This window comes from Saimiri boliviensis (assembly GCF_048565385.1).
Source record: "Saimiri boliviensis isolate mSaiBol1 chromosome 16 unlocalized genomic scaffold, mSaiBol1.pri SUPER_16_unloc_2, whole genome shotgun sequence".
In the NCBI taxonomy this organism is placed as follows: Eukaryota; Metazoa; Chordata; class Mammalia; order Primates; family Cebidae; genus Saimiri; species Saimiri boliviensis.
In genome coordinates, this window is record NW_027412500.1 from 13,208 (window position 1) to 28,932 (window position 15,725).

Consider the following 15,725-nt stretch of genomic DNA (forward strand, 5'->3'; position numbering starts at 1 on the left):
AGCTGCGCCCTCGGCTCCACCGCGCAGAAGGTGCCCTGGAGGCCCTGCCCTTTGCTCACCCCGCGGAGCGCCGAGAAATCAACCTGAATAAACGCTTTGTAAACGGAATTTCCATGAAAAATCTCTCATGATTGCCATTCTCAAGGCTCTTCAAAGGGCTAAAAGCTAAAGGCGACGATGAAGTCATTGGGCAAGTCCTAGTCGTGCGCCCTGCTGAGTGCAGGACCCTGCGCCCCGCCAGGGGACCCACGAGCGACCCTCACCCCATCCCTGCCCCGGCGGGGCCCCGTGCGGGACACAGGATCGGGAGACGGCAGCGGAAGCGACTGCGCAGGGTGGGCAGAGGGTCCCTCACTGGGTGAAGTCGGGGCAGAGAAAGGGAAGAGCCATCCCGGCAGCCGGCCGGGCGCTCAGCGTCCCTTCCACCCCCAGGTGCCTCCGCCCGGGTCGCGGACGGGGCGTTTCCGGGGGCTCGTGAAGCAGCGGCGGGGCAGGACCGGCGAAGGCCATTCCGCTGTCCTCTGACTTCAGAATCTCCCAACGCGTGGGTGTCCTAAGGCACCAGCGGACTCGCTGCTCCGATCTCTCCAAGCCTCGCTAGCCGTCCTGCCCAGGCAGCCCTTAGTGTGGAAGGGATGCGGGACCTTTGGTGAGTGGCCGAACCCATCGCACTCGGGGGAGCCGGCAGCACCTGTCTCTGTGGCGCAATCGGTTAGCGCGTCCGGCTGTCAACTGAAAGGTTGGTGGTTCGAGCCCACCCAGGGACGCCTCCTCTGACTTTTAAAGCGTTCATGTATAGATCAATTCTGACAGAGCATCACCTGAAATGTCAGGTTGTCTTGTGCCTGCGTACAAGAAACAGAGACCAAATGAGTCCCTCTGGTGCGATAAAATCCTCATGCTGCCCCTCATAGGCTTGGATGGGTTATAGACCAGCCTCAATGTTTTTCATTTTTAACAGGAAGCTTAGAGAGGTGTCCTATCCCCAGGATGTGCCTGGATTTACATAATGTGACCAGTAGAATCATTCATCATCACCATAATCCTCTCCACCAATTTTTGAAAACAGCATTTCCCCCCTCAGTTTGTGCCTGATTTATTTAACCCTTTTCAAAATGTGTTGGAAATGAGGTTGGCCTCGTGGTTTTAGGATTTCCAAGAATCCTGCAGTGATCATTCTAGCATGCATCTCTTTGGCTACTAATATTCCTATAGTGTAGAGGACTGGATGTGCCACTGCCATATTACAGGCTTTTTAATTTTAATTTTTAGTTTTCGTGGCAGGGTCTCATTCTGTCTCTCAGGCTAGAGTGCAGTGGCCCCATCACATGTCACTGCAGCCTCGACTTCCCAGGCTCAAGCGATCCTTCCATCGCTCAGCCTTCCCAGTAGCTGGGACTACAGTCGTGGGCCATCATGGTCTGCTGATTTTTGTGTGTTTTGTAGAGAAGAGATTTCACCATGTGGCACAGGCTGGTCTCCTAATCTTAATCGAAGTTAATACGAGCACACTTTCGTCTGTGTGGGTTATACTGGGCTCAAGCAGCTCCGAGGCCTCACAAAGTGCCAGGATTTACTGGCATGAGCCACTGCATCGGGCCTTGTATAACGCCTGTAACTTCAGCAAATTTAACAAATTTATCTTCTGAGGGAGGGGTACCAAATCATATTCCAGTTTATTTCTCAACTCTAATACTGTCCCTTTCTTCATTTACTTGCTGGCACAACAAACTTTCTTATCCCTCCCCATCTTTTTTTAGAGTAGGTGTCACTCTGTCACCCAGTGTGGAGTGCAGTGGTGTGATCTCAGCTCACTGCAACCTCCACCCCTGGGCTCCAGCGATCCTCACACCTCAGCCTCCACAGTAGCTGGATCTACTGGCATGCACGAGCACCTTCTTTTTTTTTTTTTTTTTTTTTTTTTTTTTTTGGTAGAGATAGGGTCTCGCTTTGTTGCCCATGTTGGTCTCTAACTCCTGGGCTCAACAGATACATCTGCCTTGGTCTCCCAAACTGCTGGGATTTCAGGTGTGAGCCACCACCCTTGGCCATGTGCCCAGGATATTCTAATAAGGGGCTAGGTGGCTTCATTTGGGATGATACAACAGAAGGACATGGAGGACATTACACACAGATATTCTGTGGCACAGGATGGATAGGTAAACTTCTAAGACATTTCATTTGATTTTTGAGACAAGGTCTTGCGCCGTTGCCAAGGCAGCCGTGCAGTGGCACAGTCATAGTGGAGCATGATCACGGCTCACTGCAGCCTCAACCTCCCCGGACTCAGGAGATCCTCCCACCTCAGCCTCCTGAGTAGCTGGGACTACCAGCATACACCAATGCTGGCTGGCTAATTTTTGTATCTTTTTGTAGAGACGGGGTTTCACCATGTTGCCCGGGCTGCTCTCCAACTGAGCTCAAGCAATCCACCTGCCTCAGGCTCTCAAAGTGCTGGTATTACAGTTGTGAGTCACTGTGCCCAGCTTGTAATTGTTTCCTGTGGTGACCAAGTCACATGGGTCCAGAGAAGACAGGGTCACAGTGACCTCTTTGATAGTCTTCCGCCAAGTCATTTATGCAAAGGAGCAAAATCACAATGGTCTCAGATATTTTTTTCTCCTTTCGATTCCTCTTTTCTTTCTAAATTTTGATTTGACTTTTATTTGCTGAAAACAATCTAATGCCAGCTCTCTCTTCTATATTAATGAAGAATTAACACGCAGGTAAGTGTTAGGTAGAAAGGGCCCATTCCCCATGCCCGGGACCCACATCCAGCGGACCGCCTCCGGAGCCCATCCCCTCTTGCCACATGGCTCTTCCTTCTTCTTTGTTTAACCTCCACCAATCACTCCATAACACCTCACCTGTACTCCCCACCTTAGCCCGCCAAAGCTAAGCCAATCCCTGCACTCCACAATACTCCCCCTTCGCCCATGCCCAACTGCCACCAATCACTTCACAACACCTTGCCTAAACAGGCCGCCGCCCCTATAAAAACCCTCTCCGGCAGCTACTGGGTGCAGCTCTTCCCTCTCCCGCTCGAGTTGCCCGCAAACCCCAATAAACCTGGACTCGGCTTAACAACTCCTCGCTCTCATTTGCTTTGGGAAGGGTCTCTGCGGGTCGCACAGTAAGTTTCTCTGAGTTATTCCCTGACTGATTTCTTTCAGAGCCTATGTCCATAAAAATCAGCCCATCTGAGAAACATCATTGGAGCCAACAGAATCCTGCACCTGACAGGCCCCTGTTACAGACCTGGATCCTTAGCGCTACTGGCTCTCGTTCCATTTCCCACTGCTCAGCACACAGAAAGCCAATCATTGAGACACTGAGTATTGCTGAGGAAGAAGCTACTTGGGAGGCTGAGGTAGGAGAATGGCTTGAACCCGGGAGGCAGAGGTTGCGGTGAGCCGAGATGGAGCCATTGCATTCCAGCCTGGCCGACAGAGTGAGACTCTGTCTCAAAAGAGAGAGAAAAAGAGAATACAATAGTGTAACCATTCTAAAATACTGCCTGATCGTTTCCAATACAGTGAAAAACACACCTACTTCCTGACCCAGCCATTCCATTACAAGGCTTATACTCAACAGAAATGAAGGCACAGGTCCATAAAAAGGCCCATTGTGGAATATTTGTAAACAGCTTTTTCACAATTGCCAAGAGTAGAAATAGTCCAATTGTCCATCATCTGTAGTGTATTCACAGGTTAGAATGCACTCATCAGGCCGGGCGCGGTGGCTCAAGCCTGTAATCCCAGCACTTTGGGAGGCCGAGGCGGGTGGATCACGAGGTCGAGAGATCAAGACCATCCTGGTCAACATGGTGAAACCCCGTCTCTACTAAAGGTGCAAAAAATTAGCTGGGCATGGTGGCGTGTGCCTGTAATCCCAGCTACTTAGGAGGCTGAGGCAGGAGAATTGCCTGAGCCCAGGAGGCGGAGGTTGCGGTGAGCCGAGATCGCGCCATTGCACTCCAGCCGGGGTAACAAGAGCGAAACTCCGTCTCAAAAAAAAAAAAAAAAAAAAAAAAAAGAATGCACTCATCAATAACACCAAAAACCTGAGATTCATGCCATATAATGGAAGCATCTCATAACCACTGTTGCATTAAAAAAAAAAAAAAAACCAAACAGGCAAAATCAGTATACTCCATTACATGATTTCAAAAAGAAGCAAAAGTAAATAACAGAGATAGAAATCAGAAGGGTGACTGCCTAAGTGCGGATGGGGTGAGGATTGACTGGAAGGGGCTCTAACGACTTTTTGGGCTGGTGACAATGTCCCACAACTTGATTAAGGTGATAGTTTCTTTTGTCAAAATACACTGGGCCTCGAAGTTAGGATTAGCACACTTTGGTCTGTGTGGATTATATCTCAGTCATTTACTGATAGCAAATAAAGAAGTAAAAACAAAATTAAAAATTGGGGTTGGGGAATGTCATTAAGTTTCAATTTTATTATATTCTTTAGGTTTCACTTAAAATACCCGGTTGGAATTGAACTCTCGTCTTCTCTTGTTCATTTCTGTTTTGGCCTAAAAAGACCCTAAGGATGTTTGAAATATCTGAGCTAAAGAAACAGGCATGGCCACATCATGTCATCAGTAAAAGATTCCAATAAGGCTGACTGAGAGAGAGCTCCTCAGCTTTTGGATACTGCCCTTAATCAGAGAGGGGGCAAAAGTCTAGCCTTTCAGGATGACGGACCCAGCATGCAGGTTACGGGTTGCTTCTGTTTCTGCCGCTACAGAGAGCTCTGAAGCCACAGGAAAGTTGTAACCTCTCTGGTCACAGGTAAACCGTGCAGCCCAGGCTGAGCTCGGAGGCTAATGGGAAAGAAGAGCCCTACACCCTAGAAGGCACACTGCAGTGACTCCGATTTGAGCCGAGTTTGCTGCGGCCACAGCACCGAGTAGCAACCACGATGCGAGCAGGGCGAGCCCCAGAATCGGACGCGGACCGACTCTCTTTAAATTGAATGTAGGGCTGCTTCCGTTTTGGAGATCAAAGGGTCCGCATAGATTTCGTTTTTTCTTGGTGTCTCTTCATTTTTCCCCACTCTGCTACGATAAGCAAGCAAGCAAACAAACAAACAAACAAAAAACAAAACACTTGCCATCTCTCCCTGGTGCAGTCCTCACCGCTGCACAAAGCGACTGCGAAGTTTTGACTCCCGGGTCCCGACTCTACCGACTACCGGCCCTCCTCCTGGCCATTCCCTGTGGGACCCACCCCCTGCCCAGCTCCCAGCCTTCTGCCCCAGGCACGCACCCCAAATCAGCGCGGCTGAGTCCCTCAGCTCCACCTCGCCAAGTGGTAAGAGAGGGGCAGGACCCTTTTCTCGCCAGTGGCCCCTAGCGGGCCTCACCCCTTGCCCTCTTCTGGGGGTGCGGAGAAATCAATCGGAATCAACGCTTTTCAAAAAGAACTTACTTCCCCTTCGCGACCAGTCTGGGCGAAATCCTGTCTGTACAAAAAATACAAAGTTAGCCGGCATGGTGGCGCGCCTGTTGTCCCAGCTACCTGGGGGCTGAGGCAAGGAGATGGCTTGGCCCCGGGAAGTGGAGGCTGGTGGAGGCTGCAGTGAGCCGAGTTTGCACCACTGCACTCCAGCCTGGGCGACCGAGTGAGAGTCTGTCAACAAACAAAACAAAATAAAACTTCCCCGTGGAAAAACAGTGCGTGATTTCTACTTTCAGGATTCTTCAAAGGGTTGAAAGCAAAAGGCGACGACGGATTCGTTCGACAAGTCCTCGCCGTGGGCCCTGGTGAGTGCCAGACCCTGCTCCTCCCGAGAAGACCCACCAGCGACCCTCACCCCATCCCTGCCCTGGTGGAGCCCGCGATCGGGGCACAGGATCCGAAGACGGCAGCGGCAGCTCCGCAGCGCCCCGAAAGCCACTGAGCAGCGTGGACACAGGCTCCCTCACTAGGTGAAGGCGGAGCAAGGAACGGGAAGAGCCATCCCGGGAGCCCGCCGCGCGTTCAGCTTCGCCTGGGCCACCAGGCGGCTCGGGCAGGTTTCGGATGGGGGCGTTTCCGGGGACTTTTGAAGCAGGCCAGGGGCAGGGTGGGTGAAGGCCATTCGACTGTCCTGGCCTCCGAATCTCCCAACGCGTCGGTGTTCAACGTGACCAGAGCGACTCACCGGCCTCTAATGTCTCCGGTTTTCCAAGGCCTCCTCAGTCATCTTGAGGACAGAAGGGCTGGGGGCAGTTTGGTGAGTGCGCCCTGCCTACAGCGTCCTGTAGAATCGGTAGTCACGGTCTCTGTGGCGCAATGGGTTAGCGCGTTTGGCTGGACTAGTGTGGTGATGGAGGAGACAGGAGGACAGACTCAAGAAAAATTTGCAAGGTGAAAACCAGTAGGATTTGCTGATGGATGGAATACAGGAGGGGAGAGGTAGATTATTAGGGCCATATCTTAGTTTTCTTATACAAGATGGATTCAATTGCAATGACATTGTTAATTGAAATTGACTTTAAATAATGGCACGACCTAAAGTTACGCAAACATTTGCCTTGGATAAAATGTCAAGTTTTTAAAGTTTTTAGCTGGGTGGACAGCATGGCTTGACTTCCTATCTCCTGGTATCTCTTCATGTTGTTAAAGAAAAGTTTTTCTCCTCTGAGAGGCTTATTTCAGTGGAAGTCCATCTGCAAAATCTGTTCTAAATTTAAATCAGAAAATAACTACGTGTCCTTGACACGCTCATTATTGTTTTTGAGAGTGACCTAAGGCCGCCTCGGAGGGATCTGGGGACTGTCTCGCGAAGCCTGCGCGTCTGCACCGGGTGCCCTGCCTGGGGGCAGCGCAACACCTGCAGTCCTGAGAGCGGGTTCGCCCGGGCTCCCAGGGGGTGTGTTTCCTGCCTCTTTAACGTGCTAGGGGCGGTTCCAGTTGCCAGGAAATCAGCGTTTTTCAGGATTCCGGGCTGGTGCTTTGAAGGAGAGGCGGAGGGGAGACAGGGATGTCCCGTTCTTGCCTCACCGGTCCGTCCCCCGCCGGCCCTAACGAGGTTGCGCCCCGGAGGCCGAGGGCCCTTTAAGGCCCGCGCCTGCGCCGTGCGCTCCCGGCAGCGCGTCCTGGAGGAGCCCGCGGGCTGCGGGCGGGGCTGGGCGGCGGTTGAGACGCCGGCGCCGCGAGGCGGAGGTCACGGTCCCCGGGCGCCGGAGCTTCTGAGTGAGCGCCAGGCATTTGTAAACGCCAGAAGCGCGACCCGCGGAGCCAGGAGCGGGGGCGCGGCCGGGCGGCGGCCGTCTCCACGGGAGGTTGACGTCTCCGGGGGTTCCAGCTGAGGGCGCCAAGCCGGACCCCGGTGAGTCCGGGCCGCGTGGGGGCACCGCAGGGTCGCGGCGCGTCCGGGGGCCCAGCAAGTGTCGCTGCGCGAGCGGGGCGGGCGCCGGGGCCCCTTCCCTGCGCTGCATTCCTCGCCCGCCGCTGGCGCCCGCCGCCCTCTCGTGGGCGCGGGGCAAGAAACTCGCGGGGTGTCTTCCCGTGGCCTCCCAGGGGCAGGTCCTCGTAAATCCCGTGGGGACGCGGACCCTGCGCCCCACCTTCCAGGCCGGAAATCGGTTCCCTCCGGGGACCTGCGGGGCGGGAGCGCTCTGGCCCCGGACGTGCGAAGTTGGATCTTTCTTGGCGTCCGGGATTCCGCGCCTGGCGCTGTCTCCAGGCTGGTGGCGGGCAAGCCAGGTGTGCCAGGTCCAGGACGCACGAGAGGAGCGTTTGCAGCCGTCACTGAATCGCCTCAGGACTGGCGGGGCAAGCCTCAGATTCACCGCAGGGTTTCCAGCAGGTTGGATTGTGGCGCTGCTGTGTGCGCTCCAGAGACTTGCTGTGATTTCCGTGTGTGTGTGTGTGTGTGTGTGTGTGTGGGGTGTGTGTGTCTGTCTGTGTCTGTGTCTGTGTCTGTCTGTGTCTGTCTGTCTGTCTGTCTGTCTCTCTCTCTCTCTCTCTCTCTCTCTGTCTCTCTGTGGCTTCTTAGATGATCTCATTTGGCATCCTCTCACCGAAGAGTTAAGCAGGACATTTGGAATGGTTTCCTCGCTTTCCTCCTGTCTCTTGCTGGTAAAGCGGCTTCCGACGGTCAGTCTTCTCCTGCGGTGCCGTCTTTTCTTGGGGTGACAGTGCTGTCCATCCGTTCCTTGCGGAAGGAATGACTCCCAGGGCTTGACGAAGTGAAAGTGATCTGCTGGGAGTTTTTAAATCTCTGATCTGAGCTGTTAGCATTAGTTGCTTTCTTTCTGTTTTTAAATTTTACTGGTAAAATTTCACCAGTGACCTGAAGCTCTTTTATTTTGTGTTCTAAAATGCTAGCTTTAAGATATCTGAGAACTTTGTGTCAAAGAAATCTTCGAAAAGTTATGAAGTATACACAAGAAGTTCACAATTGTAAAAGTGCAGGTGGTCTGGGAGCAGTGGATCACAGCTGTAACCCCAGCACTTTGGGAGGTCAAGATGGTCAGACCACTTGAGCCCAGCAGTTGCAGACCAGCCTGGCAATGTGGCAAAACCCCATCTCTACTAAAAATACAAAACTTAGCTGTGTGTGGTGGTGTGTGCCTGGTAGGCCTAGCTACCCGGGAGGCTGGAGTGGGAGGATCACCAGAGCCTAAGAGGTTGAGATTGCAGTGAGCCGCGATCATGCCATTGCACTCCGGCCTGGATGGCAGAGGCTGGGCATGGTGGCTCATGCCTGTAATCCCAGCATTTTGGGAGGCCCAGGCAGGTGGATCACCTGAGTTTGGAAGTTTGAGAACAGCCTGGCCAACATGGTGAAACCCTATCTCTTAGAAAAAAAAAAAAAAAAAAAAAAAAAAGTACAGGTAATGAATTTTTACTAAGTGAACCACCACAGACCGAGAAATAGAACATGACTAGATTGGTGTATATATGTAGGGGTGGCATTGTTGGTTTTAGAGGTATATGAATGATAAAACTTTAGTATGAGATATTGTTGAACATTTTCCCAAAGTGGTTGGACCATTTAGCAGGGAATATTCCGGTTACCCTACATCCTTGCTGATGCTTCTCAGTTCAAAATTATTTTGCCATTCGAATAGAGGTGCAGCAGTATATCAGTGTGGTTTCAATTTGCATTTTCCTGGTATTGAGATTGAGTATTTTTTTATTGTCATTTATATGTCCTCTTTTGTGTAGTGTCTGTTCAGTCTTTGTATCCTGTTTTCATTGATATGCTTGTTTTTCTGTTGATTTGTAATACTTTATTCTGGTTATGTGTGGTTTCTAGAATATATATGTATTGCGTTTCTCTTTTTTCAAACTGTAGCTTGCCTTTTGACTCTTTTAGTGGTGTTTTTACATGAATGGAGATTCTCTAATGGTTTTTTTTTTTTTTTTCTTTTTGAGACAGGATCTCACTCTGTTGTCCAGGCTGAGTGCAGTGGCAGAATCACAGTTCAGTGCAACCTGGACCTCCCAAGGCTCAGGTGATCCTCCTGCCTGAGCCCCCAAATAGCTGGGACCTACAGGGGAGCACCATTATGCTCAGCTCTTTTTTTGTGTTTTTAGTAGAGATGAGGTTTTGCCACGTTGCACAGGCTGGTCTGGAATTCCTCAGCTTAAGTGATACACCTGCCTTGGCTTCCCAAAGTATTGGGATTATAGGCGTGAGCCACTGCACCCAGGCTGAGTTTCTTAATTTTAATAAAATTATACTTGATCAATCTTTTCCTTTATGGTGACTGCTTTTTGTGTCCTGTTTAAGACATCAATGCCTAACCTAAGAATACAAACATATTTTTCTGTGTTAGCCTTACAGCAATTTTATTTTAGTTTATGCATTTATTTTTCAGACAGGGTCTCACTCTACTGCCCAGCCTGGAGTGTGGTGGCATGATCTCAGCTCACTGCAGCCTCCACCTCCTGGCTCAAGTGATCCTCTCACCTCAGCCTACTGAGTAGCTGTGACTATAGGCATGTGCCACCATTGTCTGGCTATTTTTTGTATTTTCTGTAGAAATGAGGATTCAACATGTTTCCCAGGTTGGTCTCGAACTCTTGGGCTCAAATAGTGTGCCTGTTTCAGCCTCCCAGAGTGCTGAGATGACAGGTGTGAGCCACCCCACGTGGCCGTGATTCACTTTTTACTACACGGAGTGACTGCTTGATCCAGCACCATGTATTGACAAGACCATTCTTGCCCTTCTGTACTGTTGGGCACTTTTTTTCCATAAATTGGATGGCTATACGGTTATCTGATTTATGAAATTACTGTGGGTCTGTTTCTGGACCAATCTGGGCAACACAATGAGATCCCGTCTCTACAAAATAAAATAAAATAAATGATTTTTAAAAAGTGGGTAGAACAGATGGAGTCATAGGTGTAATTTATAAATGATTGTCAATTTCTTGGCTACATTCAGATATTGGTAAGTCAGATCTGTTGGGCGTTCAGGCAAAATGTATTAAGTGAATTATATGGTGTTCAGAATGATTGCTAGATGTTCATTGTGACTTGAATTAGATGTTATTTGGGCCTTACAGAGCTACAGTTTTGACACTTTTATTTATTTGTCTTTTTAAAATGTTTGCAATCTTCCTGTCAAGGCACTAACTATTTTCTACTTCATTGTTCTTAAGTGTCCTTAATTTACCAGGAAAACTTTAGGGATTATACCTAAATAAGTGTTAAGCCATTTAAAGGGCTGATGTGATGTGATGTAGACAATAGTATTCTACATAATAGTTTCAGGACTACATTGATTAAATTGTTTCTTTTTCCTTAAAAAAATTTTTTTTTCTTGTGACAGGGTCTCGCTGTGTTGCCCAGGCTGGAGTGCAGTGGTGCAGTGGTGTGATCATGGCTCACTGTAGCTTTGAGCTCTCAGGCTTAAGCAGTCCTCTCAGCTCAGCCTCCTTAGTAGCTGGGACTACAGGCACACACCACCATGCCCAGCTCATTTTTTATTTTCTGTATACAGGGTCTTCCTTCCTATGGTGCCCACACTGGTTTCAAACTCCTGGCCTCAAATGATCCTCCCACCTTGGCATCCCAAAGTGTTGGTGTTTCAGTGGTGAGCCATCACACCTGGCCATTTTAGTTTTAATAATTTATATCTATTTCTAGTTTAAAATATTTACTAAAATCTATTATTTATGAATATGGTATTCATTATTGTTAAGATCATTTTGTATGTGTTTAATTTCATTTTCAGTATAAGCTCTTGGAAATTAGAAATCTTATCCCTTATTCACTACTGTATTCTCAGTACTTGACCTTGCCTGGTATGAAACAGGATATTGAGTAAATATTTGTTAGATGAATGAGTGAATGAACATACTGATACCACATTCAACAACTCTCCAAGTATCACAGCATTCACTATCTAACAAATAAAATAGCTCGTATAGAGCAGAGCCACAGTCAACCTGCCGTAAAAGGAAGTGTCAATGAAAATCAACCTTTGTATGTGTAGCTGCTAAGATTTGGGGGCTTTTGTTACTGCAGCAAGAACTAGCAAAGCTCAGTGAGACAGCAGGTAGAATATACACATATAAATAGACCAGATAGACCAGTAGATGAGATTCCAAAGATAGTTCAGTCAGCATTAACTAACTACACCCACACTCTCCTCCTAACAGAAAGAATGGAATTCCTGTTCACTGAGATCTGCCTCAAACAGTATCTTTGTGAAAAGTAAGCACTTTCTCTGGCTACTCAAGTGATCAGTCAGGACTCTTTTTTCCCACCCGTCCCCGGTTGGAGTGTGGTGGTGCCATCGTAGCTCACTGTAACCTCTAACTCAAGGCTCAAGGAATCCTCCTGCCTCAGCCTCCAGAGTAGCTGAGACTACAAGTGTGCGCCACCATGCTCCGCTAATTGTTTATTTTTTATTTTCAGAGACAGGGTCTTACTGTGTTCCCCAGGCTGGTCAGGACTTGATTGCATGTGACAGAAACCAACCAACTCTAGTTCCCCGCCTTTCAATCTGCTCCTTTCTCCGTCTTCCCAGTCTCAATAAGTGGCGGTTCCATCCTTCAAGTTGCCCAAGCGCTGAATCTCGATGCTAACCTTGATTTCTCTCTTTTATGTCACAGCCCATATGAAGGCAAATCATGCTCAGACCCAGGCGGAGGTTCCTGCTGACCCAGGCTCTCACCGGCACGTTGTCCTCTACTGTCCTCCTGAGGGCGTCTGGAGCTTCAGTGCTGTGTGCTCTCGGCCTCCATGCTGGGGCACCACCAACTCCCGCCGTCCAGGGCTTCCAGTGGACTCTGCGAGGCACTGATGTGGAATCTTCCCCATTCGGTGCACCAAGAGCAGCCTCACACGGTGTGGGCTGACATGAAGAGCTGCCAGATCCGACAGGTCACAATCCTGAGGTCAGGGAGTCCTGTCTCTATTATGGCTCAGATGCGAAGGGAAGATGCCGTGGACCGTAAACATCGCAGCATGACCAGCGTGTGCCACCACGACCTGCAGCGCGTGGTCAGGTGGAAGTTATTTGACTTCAGGAGAGGACAGTGTTCTCTTCGGGCCTTTTCCTCAGTGGCCGGATGTGCGTCCCTCTCCTCTCTCTTCCCCTCTCACCCCCAGTCTCCATCCCCATTTCTCTCTCTGTCTGTTTCCACCTTGCTGTTCCGTTTCACCTGCTTTCTCCTCTTCAGCTTTCATGGTTCTCCCGTCCACCCGCATTTCCCAGGCTAAGGCCCCTGCACTGTGCTGGGTGGGGAGATGTGTGTGGATTCAGGCGGTGCCCTCTAGATGTGTCCAGGATGGGGGAACATGGCTCAGCTGCCAGTATAATGGTTTCAGAGAGTGGCCACTTTTGAAGGCCTTTCACAGCTTCCATTCTAGAATCGTGTAGGACTTAAAACTGATGGGCCACAGTGGAATTCTTGGTTCCTCTGGACCTTGTGGTGGACACCTTCTTTCACTGAGCATTCACAGGGTGGCTGTTAGGTGCCAGGCCCTGCTCTGGGCTAGGGACACCATAATGAGTAAATATCAGGTCACTACCCCATGGAACCCACCACTGCAGGGGCATCGAGAGGGGGAGAAAGAAAGCGGCGTGGCCTGTGTGTGTCCTTCTCACATGGTCACCTGCCAGGTCCTGGGGGAGTGGGAGCCAGTGCAAGCAGAGAAGCCCAGTGAGCAAGGCAAAGGCACGGTGTCACACCCAGGGCCTGAGACCCCCTCCTGCAGCCGGGCAGCTTCTGGAGTGGACAAGGAGCAGCAGGGAAGGTCGTGGCCTGGTGTTCTGGGGTCCACTGGCCCATCTCATTCCTGTGGGTGCCAGAGTTTGTCCAAAGGGAGGACTCGGTGTCTCTGGAAACAGCAGGCCAGAGACAGGATGTTTCAGAAACGGAGGAAGGAACTGTACATCGTGGAGACAGAGTATGGGTTTACAGTAGTGCGTCTCTCTCTAATAACTAGCTAGCGTGTTCCTGTTAATGGAAAACACTGGGGTTGTAAGTTCCCCTGGATCTTCTCATCGTCGTGTAAGTTCATTTGTTCCCCCTCCCTCCTTTCTTCCTTCCTCCTCTCCTTCCTTCCTTCCTCCCTCCCTCCCTCCATCCCTGCCTTCCATCATTCTCTTTTCTTTTTCTTTCTCTCTCTCTCTCTTTCTTTCTTTTAAACTTTTTTGAATTGGTCACACTGTACTGAAACCCACATTATTTACCAAAATCTCTGGAGCTGCTTCTGTCTTTCAGGCAGGAATGTCATCCTGTATCCCTCAGCCCCTCCCAGCCTCCTTCTCCTTTGATTTGTGGGTGCCCCTGGGGCAGCTGCTGAGTCTCAGGGGTTTCTAGTCTTCATCAAGTTCTGCCCACCTGGATGATTTGCCCCTGTCCCTACCAGATGCCTGCAGTGTCTAGATCACTGAGGCTGCTTCTGCCTAACTGATCTGCTGTCTGTATTCTGAGGGCACCGCAGCAATAGAGGCAAAAGGCACAGGCATTGAAATCCCCAGCTGCTCTGACTCTAGGTTGGTGCACTTCCATGCCAAGTACTAAGCACACAAGAACCGGATGCCACCAAAACCTGGTTTGGGTCTGCTGCCTCCTAATTTATTTTTTAGAGCAGTTCTAGGTTTACAGATAAATTGAGTAGATAGTACAGAGAGTTCTCCTAGGCTCCCCTGACGTCCAGTACACAATTTTCCTATTAGTGCATTTTATTAGTGTGGTCCATCTGTTACAATTGATCAACCAATATTGATACATTACTAGTAACTAAAGTTCATAGTTGACAGTAGAGTTCATTCTTCGAGTTTTCATAGATCGAGTTTTGGCAGTTACATAATGTCGTAAACCCCCAATACAGCATCATACAAAATAGTTTCAGTGCTGAAGATTCCCTGCACTTCACCATTTCCTGCCTCCTCTCCTCCACCCCTGACAAGCACTCATCATTTCACTGTTTCTCTCTTTTAGACTTTTCAAGAACGTCCTACAGTTGGAATCATAAAGTAGATAGGTTTCCCAACTGGCTTCTTGCTTAAGTGATGGACTTAAACTTCCTCCATGTCTTTTTGTGGCTTGATGGCTCATTTAAAAAAATCACTGAATTAGATTTCATTGTATGGCTACAACACAGTTTGTTTATTCATTCACATTGTGAAAGACATCTTGGTTCTTCCAAGTTTTGACACTGATGAATAAAATTGCTGTAAGTACTTACGTGCAGGATTTTGAGTGAACTTCAGTTTTCCCAAGTGACTGTACCATTGTGATTTTCACTAGCTACGGAGAGTTCTGGCTGCTCCTCATGTTTGACAGCATTTGGTGTGTTTACCTTTTTGCATTTTAGCCATTCTAATAGGTTTCCAGTGATAGCTCGTTGTTTTAATGTGCAATTCTCTAGTGACCAACGATTTTGAGCATTTTGTATATGCTTATGCACCATCTGCATATTTTATTGGTGATGTGCTCAGATCTCTCACCTATTCTTATTATTTTTTTGCCTTGTGTTGCTTAGTTCTCAAAATTCTTCATATATTTGGGAGAGCAGTGTTTTATCAGATTATTTTGTATATATTTTCTGCCAGTCTTTGACTTGCTTTTTTCATTATCTTCAAAGTGTCTTTCATAGAGCAGAAGTTTTTTATTTTCACGAGGCTCAACTTTATTTTTTTCATTCATGGATTGTGCTTTTGGGTGTGTATCTAAGAAGTCATCATGGAACCCACGTTCCCGAGCTCTGTTCCTATGTGATCTCCTGGGATTCTCATGGTTTTGCACCTTACCTTTAGGTGTAAGATTCATTTGCTAAAGGGCATAGCATGCACACCTAGATTCATTGATTGATTGGTTGATTTTGTGTTTGGTTGTCTAACTGTTCTAGCACCATTATTTGGAAAGGCTATCCTTGCTGCTTTAAATTGTCTTTAAACCTTTATGAAAGATCAGTGGACTGTATGTAGGCCTGTTTCTGGGCTCTGTATTCTTTTCCATAGATCTTATTTGTGTGTTTTTCCTCTTTTCACCAACTTCAAGCTGTTTTGGTTTCTGTAGCTTTCTAGTAAGTCCTGAAGTCGGTAGTACCAACTTTAGGGTTTTATTTCTTAACTTCATCATGACAACCTGATTGAGATTGTTGTAGTCAAACTTGGAAATGTGTGAGATTCCCCCTTAGTTTGGTCTTCAAGGGATTTTTAATGCTCAAGGCAGGCCACCCTCAGCTGCTAGTAATCTGTGAATATCACTGAAGTGCTCCTCCCAGTGGCTGGCCCAGTAGCTTCTCTTCCTGGTGAG

The 15,725-nt window shown here is 48.8% G+C and overlaps 1 protein-coding gene and 1 non-coding gene across 2 annotated transcripts in view; both read left to right on the forward strand.

Annotated features, from left to right (window-relative positions):
- The first annotated feature begins 693 nt into the window (after positions 1-693).
- On the forward strand, positions 694-767 carry TRNAN-GUU (transfer RNA asparagine (anticodon GUU)). Its single transcript has one exon. It is a non-coding gene; the product is annotated as a tRNA-Asp (tRNA).
- Positions 768-7,120: 6,353 nt separating this feature from the next.
- The window catches only part of LOC141583173 (NBPF family member NBPF1-like), a 39,961-nt gene continuing 31,356 nt past the window's right edge, over positions 7,121-15,725 (forward strand). The window contains exons 1-2 of the mRNA XM_074392509.1: positions 7,121-7,320; positions 12,066-12,526. The gene's annotated coding sequence lies outside the window, so the exon portion shown is untranslated. The remainder of the gene's footprint in view (positions 7,321-12,065; positions 12,527-15,725) is intronic.